Consider the following 9,836-nt stretch of genomic DNA (forward strand, 5'->3'; position numbering starts at 1 on the left):
TTTTCGTAAAGAGGCATACTCTTTTAACACCAAATATTTAAGCTCTTTTCTTTCCCATTCTCATCATATAAAAGGGAATAGAACTATGACCGGTTGTTATCATTTACTGCTAAATGTAACTTTTAGATCAGAAAGTATTATTATGCATTGATCCTAAGATTATTTTTTAACAGATTAGAGAATGTCCTTCACAGTAAGCCTATGCCATGAGATACATGGAACAAAGCTTCTGCTTGCCTACCCTGAGCATTTGAATTAGCAGATGAATTAGAAAAAAGGCACATGTTCCTCCAGGCACACCAGGTACATACTTTGTGGATTAGAGCACAGGCCAGCACGTAGTCATCCCATGCCTCCTCGGCCAGGTGCTCAGGTGTAGTGCATAAGAAACTGTACAGCTGTATAGAGCAGAGACATCCTATCCCACACTTCTGCTATCTTAATAAAGGGATTACTTAGATTCTGTGAGTCAGTACTTTCTAGCCCACCATCTCTTTATCTGACCAACCATCCCAAATTTATAACCCATGTAAAAATAATTCATGCCCTGGCAATGACTTTCAGTGATTTGATAATGAACCACTTTCTTGGATCCTCCCTCCCCTCAAACTTCAGCCTGGCTAACAACATGGTTACCTTCTCTGCATTTCTCACCTTGCTGTCTGTGGAGAGGTGACAAAATAGCCTGGTTATGAACTAGGTGTCCCTTCACAGTGGCCTGGCTCTCATGGCCTCAGCTCTGTGTGTGGCACCCCGTTAGCTCAACCAAGTCCCTGAACTTCTTCATTCTCCAAGAAGAGCAACTTTTAAGAGATTCTTCCCACCTAACTCACCCAGCTCTGCAGTGTAGACCCAGAAAGGCTCTATCAAGGGCTAGTGGGCAACCAGTCATAAATCTAATTGGTATCTTCAAGAGTTAGCATCTCTGGCAAGGGAAAAGTCAGTAGTAAATGGGGTGGCTTTGAGCACTATCAATGTTTCCTATATATGGGTACATATAACAGATACTGACAATGTAAAGTAAAATATTTAACACAACGGCAGTGACCATTATAAAATGTTTAGAAAGCAAAAGCCCTCTCTGCTACAAAATTACATATATAGATTCTGCACATATAAGATAATCAATCCATAAACAGTCACAGAGCACTATGGACGTCTAAGTAATCATGGAGGGAAACAATGCAAAGATGCATAATGGAATGATGATATTTTCTTTTCTTTCCCCACGCTTTACACGTCTTGAGAAGCCTTGCAGAGTCTAGCCTTTCTCTAGACTCCCCTCCTCTTTGCTGTTTTTCTTTAATTGAAGTGCTGTTGATAAACAATCTTATGCTGGTTTCAAATGTATAACACAGTAGTTCAACAGCTAAACATATGATTAAATCCTCACCCCCTCTAGTACAGTTACTATCTGTCAATGAAGAAAGGTGTTACAGAATCATTTACTATATACTTCACGCTGTACTACTGTCCTCATGACTAACTTATACTGTGATTGTGAATAATTGTGCCCCTTTATCTCCCTCACCCTCCTCGCCCACCTGTCCCAACTCCTCCCCCTTAGTAACCACTAGTTATTTCTCAGTGTCTATGAGTCTACTGGAATGAGTACATTTCCCACACCAAAACTCTGGATACATGGCCAGTGGGATAGAACATCAGAAACTAAAACTCTCCTAAAAGTTAAGGAATACAAAGTCAATGAAAATATCAGATTATCCTAAATTGCAAAGAGATGATAATATAAGGGAGATAAGTGGAAATATTCTGAAGGATAATGAACAATATGACACAGAGTAAGAGCACTTTATCTGGGACATGTAGGTGGCAAAGACCAAAATGTTCAATAACACCTGAGTTGGCCATTATGTAGGAAATGGTCTCACTCATACATTGTTGGTAGGAATTTCAATTAATATAATCTTTATGAAAGGCAGTTTGCCCTTCATAGTATAATTTAAAATTTCACATATGTTTTGACTCAGCAATTTCACCAGCATTTACCTTACAGATATAGACTACTTAGGTGGAATTTTGTAGACATAAGAATAGTTATTGCAGCAATGTCGGTACCAAACAATTATCCCCAACATCAGGAGACTGGTTAAAAATTATGAGTTACTATATGGCCATTAAAAAGAATGAAGAAGCCCTATATGCACTGACATTGCAGAATACCCAAAATATATTAAGTGAAACAAGCAAATTAGAACAGTATGCCTAATATGCTACCATCCTCTCTCTCTCTCTCTCACACACACACACACAGAGTGATATTTCTACCAGAATACATAAGAAATTGGCAACAACTGCCTCCATGGAGGCAAAGACCCTACTTTTCACTACATAGTCATTTTACTTTGTGAATTTTATCAAAAAGATAAAAACTATAAAGAGGGGCAGGGAATACATATATACAAGAAGTGCTATAGAGAGGAAGGGGCTATCTTGAGCAGGATTGGTTAACAAAGATCTCCCACAGAAGGCACTCTGAATGAAATCTGCCTGGGAGAGACAGTATGGAAGGCTGGGGAGGTGTCCTGGAGGCCAACCGGGTGAGGAAGAAAGGAACAAGCCATTTTTGTCTACAAAGAGTAAGTGGATCAGAAAGGGACTAATGTTATGCCGATACTGAACGCTACTCCCTTTTCCACGTTCTTATATGGCACTTGTCTATTAGTAGGTCATATGCATGAATCTAGAATGCAATCCATTCACTTACTGAATATCTATTATGAGCCAGGAACTATGCTAGATGTTGAGGACAGAAAACGGTGAGACTCAGTCCTTGTCCACAACAGGTTCTCTATCTGAGGAAAATGCAAAGCTAGGAGAGAAGAGGAATTCCATAGAGAAAAACCTGAGCAGCATATAGCCCAGGGCAATTATCTCTCTGTTCTGCATGGTGCAGGGATAATGAAGGTGCTGATAAAAACAACAGCTAACACTTATATAACATTTAATATGTGCCAAGTCACTATTCTAAGTCACTTTCATATATTAATTCATTTAATCTTCACAACAACCCTATGAAGTAGGTATACTATTATTACGCCACCTTAAATGGAGTATGTAATGTACTGCAAGGTTTTTAAGAGCATACCATTGCTACACTGCTATTAAGGGGCTGAACCCAAATTTGAACTCAAAAAGTGTGGCTCTAGAACTAAGCAGTGAACTACTACTAGGGACCCTGAGAGAACAAGTGCCAATCTCGGAATAATAATGCTACCTTACACTTATTTGTATAGGACTTTGCAGTTTATAAGATACTTTCACGTGCTATTTTCAATTTAGAAAAGCCCCATGATATGTTCTCTTTGAAATGAACACACATTCCAGCTATTGAAATGGATAAAATTATAAAAACTACTATAAACTCTCAAAATGCCCATCACTAAAAATAACTGTAGTAGAAAAGTTCCTCAAGGAGTTCTACAGAAATTCATCATCTGGTAACATTCAAGTTAAGACAGTATTAGTTGAGCATCACTGCTTTCAAAGGAAAGGCACTGATAAACTAGACAATGGATTCAGGTTCTTTAAATGCCACTTAAACAGTGAAATACTGCCTTTGACTTACTAAATTAAAAACCATAATTCTTACATTCTATTACTCAATATATAGTTATTTGAGCACTTTGGCAACTGGTATAGGTTTAGATATTGTACTATTCAATTAGCATTAAGTGAAATGCACTTTAATCAATACCTCTCAAAATAGTTTAAATTGTTTAATTAGGACTAACTACACCAGAACATCTGAAAGACAAATTTACCTGTCAAATTTAGGAAAGGAATTTCCCCAGTTTCTTTTTACCAGCTTAGTTCTTAAATAGATCCAGACATACTTGTAGAAAGTACCAGCTGACATTACTCCATGGGGGTTTCCTTACTATAATTAATTTTGGATTTCCTTGTCAAGAGGGAGACATAATCTTTGCTTCTATTTTTTAATCAATACATGACTGAGCAGAGTACTACCCAGTGAAAATGAAATGGGTACTGCCCTTATAGAGTGAAATAAATATTCTCTACTCAGTTTTCCAACCAAAGAGCACAAATACTGCTGAAGGAAAACAAAGCCTTGGCACCGCTGGAGGGAAAAAAATTTGCCAGCTGTCTTCCCAGCATAATGCTTTCTACAGTCATGTACAGGATTATCTCATGCTCTTTAATATCTGCCACTTTAAACGACTCTCTTTAATTAAATAATTATCTTCTTGGGACAACACAACTCAATCCTAAACTGAGTAGGATTCTACCTCCCCACTTACTCAAATTCTACCTGATCTTCAAAGTCTTGTTCAAAACTCATTTTCTCTATGAAGCCATCACCCCCTGATTTCCAAGATCTCTCCCTTCTCAGGTGTTAATTATGTGAATCACACATCCTGATTCATTTGCTCACTATCTTTTTCTAATTCAATAGCACTCTGCTTGTATTTCTCTCACGGCACTTATCTTTCTTTGAACTGCAGTGATTTTAAATGTTTCTCTTGTCCACTAAGAGGACTAAGTCATACCCATCTGGGTATTATCTTTGATTAAAGCCCAGTGCTTGACACATTAACAATAAATATTTGTTGTCTTGAATAAATGTTGTCCATCCTATAAGAATACAAAAGAAAAAAAAAGCCACGTTTCTTTTTTCTGTATTCCTAGATACCTAGCCCAGTGCCAGGCATCAATAAGCCACTTGAAGATATTCAACGAATACTATATAAGTAAACCAGTTGTAGTTTAGTTTTACTTAAATCTGAATAAACATGTCCCTGATCAAACAAATGACTCAAAAAATTGAGGTCATTTCAAATACCTCTTGCTTTTGTGGGTTAGTAACACACACACACACACACACACACACACACACACACACACACACACACACACACACACACACACACACAGAAAGCCAGTACTGTTTCAGTAGTTAAAAACTGGTATTTGAGTATTCAAAATGAACAAACAAATAAGAGCTGGTTGGTAGCTGAAAACCTGGCCACAATACTTGCTATCACCTCTCAGCGAGAGGCAGTCTATTCTCCCACCCTTTGAAGTTGGACTGCCTTGTGATTGCTTTGACCAATAGTCTGACAAAAGTTACACTGTCCAGTTTCCTAGCCGAGGTCTCAGGAGATCTGCCTCCACTCTTGAGGCTCTTATCTCCCTCCTGCCATAATGGGAACAAATCTGAACTATTCTGCTCGGGAATGAGACCACCTGGGGTGCGGACAAGCTGTCCCAACTGAGGGTGTCCTAGATGGAGAGGCTGCAAGCCGATCAGGGAGCCTAACTGGCCCAGCAGAAGGACCACCCAGCTAAATCCAGTCCCAACGGCCAATCCATGGGAGCACAAGCCCAATAACAGTTATTTTGAGTCACTAAGTTTTGGTGTGGTTTGTTACACAACAAAAGCTAAGTCATCACCATTTAATTTAAAACTGAACACTTACATGGTGCCACGATGCTAATTTCTATTCCACGGAAGTTTTAGACAGCCAATGTAGATCATTCCTACATGTTTAATATTTATTTTTAAATAATATTAAAATCTAATTATGACTAAATAAAAACTCTAATTATGATTAAAGCAAAATTTCTAAATAGAGTATTTGCAATCTTTTTTGCTGATTTTTTTAAAACCTATTATTTAATAAATTAGTACACCTCATCACTGTCCCCTAATGCACCACGACATTTTTTTTCTTTACACCATGTGTATCTTGCTTACAAAATTGGATGGGGGAAGTCAGGTGTCACCTCTAGTCTTCATTGCTTTAAATACCTATAACTGGGAGGGGCAAAATAAGCAGTGAAACTCTGAATCAATACTACCAACAAGGAGTAGAAATGCAAAAAATTAAAAAACAAAAAGCTATTTCCATTTCCCCATCGCATTAGATTATGGAATTCAGTTAACAAATTTTGAGACATGAAAAAAATGAATAGCTTTCAGAATCAGACTGAGAGATTTGTGCATCCCTGGTAATAGGAAATTCAACTAAAATAGGAAAATTATGTGAAGAAGAAAAACTCTTTCTCCCTTTAATGTTTTTGACCCTTAAGCCCCTTTGCTCCTCCTTCCAGCCCCTGGCATCCCGTGCTGGCTCCTCCTTTTCTTCCTCTCCTTGACTCTCGGACTCTCCCCTTGCGTGGGTCATCTATCCCCATGACTCCAACCATCTTCTGGGAGCGTGTGGAAAGCCTTTATCTCCCTCTCATTAGCCAGAGTTTTGTACCAAAGCCTTCCTCATTTCCAACCATCCGGTAAAGATCTATGCCAAAACCCAGCACCCTAAATATAATATACTTTAATTAAAGTTATCCTCCCACGTCACTTAAAGACCAGATCCTCCATGAGACATCTTGCCTCTTTTAATGGCACCACCTCTTTCTTATCTACTCAAACTAGGAACTTGAGTGCCATCTTCAATTTCTTATTTGGCTATATCTATTGTTATTATTATTTTAAATAAGTTGACAAATCCTACAGTACCTCTTGTATTAATTCTCTCCTCCTATTTCCCAACATGATTCAGGATGTCATCAGTACTTGACTGGACCACTGTAACAAAACCTCTTCCCTTCTCAATTTATCCTATAAATACCATATCTGGATCTGTCTTGTTAAGGTTCAAGTCTAAACAGATGGTTCACCTAATGAAAAACTTAATGTACCCCATGACTTACTAATTAAACTATCCTATTCAAAGCAACAAAAAACTCTGTAACTCAGGCCCAACTTACCCTTCTAATCTTATCTCCCATGTACTTACGACGTGACTGGATCACCTGCTGGTCCTTGGGTCCTACGCCTTTTCCTACTTCTGTTCATGGCTTACAGTACTTCCTTACCTGGTAATGGGGATCACAATACTTGTACAGTATTTACATTGCCTTAACATTTAACAATATATGATAAAGCATTTTCTAAACATTTTATTGTTTTGATAAATGATTTTCACAAATCTCTTGATTATTTTCAAATTTTCCTACTGAATATCACTGATAAAAATATCTTTGTAGGTAAAGCATTCTCATTTTGGACTATTTTATTAAAACTGATTCCTAAAAGTACAATTACCAGGAAAGCATTCTTAAACATCTTGGCACACCTTCTGCACATGATTTTCAGTTGACTATAGCTATCTTAAATCATCATTGTATTATCAAAGCTTAAGGTTGATCCTCATATACAGCTGGTGTATTCTATTAACTACCATGTTGGTATCTATAACCTATAATTCTAACATGCGTCTCCCAACCCTCTGTTCCTTTGGGGTTTCCTCTTCTCCTCCAACCATGACCTCCAATCTCCAGCCCATGCAATTACCAGAATTCAACTGCAGGCCAATGGCCATCAGAGCAAAAACAAAGAACAGTTCACAGGTTCTCAAAGCTTGGAATTCTGAAAACATAATAATATACTTTCTATTTTTAGAGGTGGGGTCACGGGGGAACTTGTTATTCAAGTCAAAGGTCAGTCAAGATGAGAAAGTTAGTATTTCAGTATGTCTGTGCCAGCATGTACCACCACCAAAAGCAGCACATGCATGCAGAATATTTTATTTTAAAGGGTGGTATTAATACATGTTCAAAATCACATGATAAATTGGATACTTCTGTATTGGCTTCCATTTTGTACACTATTTAAACAATTAACATATTTCAAAGCTACCATAAACTTTGCTTCAAATTCCTCTTCTTGCCAAACAATCTTACCTGCTAATCTTCCTAATCTGCAGTTAAATTAGGAAGACTTTAAACCACTTTCCACATTAAAACTTCTTTAAAGGTCCCACATTCTAGATGTGTACTTACTCTACCTTGGGAAAGACTTCTTGAAATCAGTGATATCTGTGATAAGGCAGAAAGATGAACTTGCCTTAACCAAGTAAAGAGAGAGGGAGTAAACAGAATATTCCACAACAAGACCAGCTAGTGTAAAACCTGCAGGTGAAAGCGAACATAATACTCTTTGGGAATTGCAAATGTGTGGATCAAAGAGCTAGAAAGGAGAGTAGTGAGAAAGTAAAAGAAGAAACCTGGTGCCAGGAGGGCCTTAATTCCAGGAGGAACAGGGGGCCATGTGGCAGATGACCATGACCAGATTAATACCTTAGAATGGTCAATCACTGCGGCAGAAACTGGCAGGCAGCAAGTCAGGGGCAGGGAACAGGGAGGAGGCCGAAATGGAGCAGCCTCAGCAGTGGGAGCACATGGAAACTAAGAGGGGATTGGCAGAGGTTTTTTAGGATGGGCCCAGATAGCACATCTTGTTCAGTGGCTGAAAATTCCTATTCATCTCTTTGTAGGAATAATTTTTTGCTTTGGATAAATTTAAGATAAAAATCACTGTGGTCTGAAGCAGAAAGAAAATATTACCTAAATAAGCTGGTACTATATTTTCTTGACTCCACGATGCCATCAAATCTAAGAAGCATTGTCAACCTAATACACTGTGTATGGGGGGGATATCTGATGCTACCACCTAACAGGAGAGACGGGGGTCACGAAGGCCGATGGTCGGGAGAAAGAATTCAAAGTTCTTGGGTATAACATGTATGTTTCCTGCTTTACGCAACTGAAATGAAGTCAAAGAATAGTGCCCCCCTTGCTAAGGAGGAAGGAAGTACTTTCCAGTGGTAAGCACCCAATGGTCAAACTGGGAAAGGAGAGTAGTCAGTAAGTCTGGGAACACCTCTAGCTAACCGGCAGTCACACTTCATCCTGAGAGCAAGGCTGCTGCCCAGGTCTGCTAAAGGAGCCTTGGTGAAAAGGGATGCACCTCCTTATCCGACCTATTACCTCACTCCCAGGACTACTGGGTGTCGAAACAGCTGCCATGGAATATTTTTCCCAGGGGAAAAAAAGTTCCATGAACTAAGTTTTAATCCCATTTTGTAGTCTTTCATTCATCCCCCAAATACATGTGAAGCACTGGTCCCATGCTGTTCTAGGCACCACAGACAGTATCTATCAAGGCAGACAAGGGTCTGCTCTCACTGACTTTCTAACCAGTTGCAAGTTGCAAAATGAAGACTAAGGAATCCCACAGTAAAGGAAATTGACTCATTTATCTAACTCTGAAACCTTTACTATTTTATCTAAAAAAATTAACTACCTTTATTTTACTCCATTAAAACTCCACTCAGCACCTTTTATCTATGCCTCCTCCCCCCAGGCCAACCCCCACTCTCATTTCTTCTTCAAATTTTGCATGTCAAGTTCTAGGACCCTGCAATCTCAAGAGACCAGTATCCTTTTTCTCTCATTCCCAACACATTAATTACCTGCCTCTGTTCCTTGTGCCTAGCACAATGCTCTGCTTATAGGAGGTGTGTGTTCACTAACAATATATAATTTGAAATACGTTATCAGGTGATTAAAAGAAAAGCTAACTAAATAGGTAGGTGCAAACAGCAGAGCTGATTCTCCCCAGTTAAATATAATGCACATCTGTAAGAGAATCCCTAATATATTAAAGGCCATACAGCATATAGTGACAGCTGCAGCTCCATTGTATCTGCTCATTATAAGTACATTTCACTAGACACAGGATGGCTCATTATGAGAATAGTGTGGTTCTTGACTCTGCTTCCCTATCAAGAAAAGTTTGCCAAAACCAATATTGTGTTGAAAAGTGATTCGTTCCTATCAACATAAATTTTTTCACACTCTTGTCAATGACAGAACATCCTTAACTACTTGACAGTCTAGCAATACTTTCTACTTCCTTCATTAAAATCTTGTGATCCTTTAGCAAAATGACTATAACACTCTGAGCTTGCTTCCTTCCACTTGAGAATTTATGCCAACCATTAGTAACT

Source organism: Manis javanica, chromosome 4 (assembly GCF_040802235.1).
Source record: "Manis javanica isolate MJ-LG chromosome 4, MJ_LKY, whole genome shotgun sequence".
Classification (NCBI taxonomy): Eukaryota; Metazoa; Chordata; class Mammalia; order Pholidota; family Manidae; genus Manis; species Manis javanica.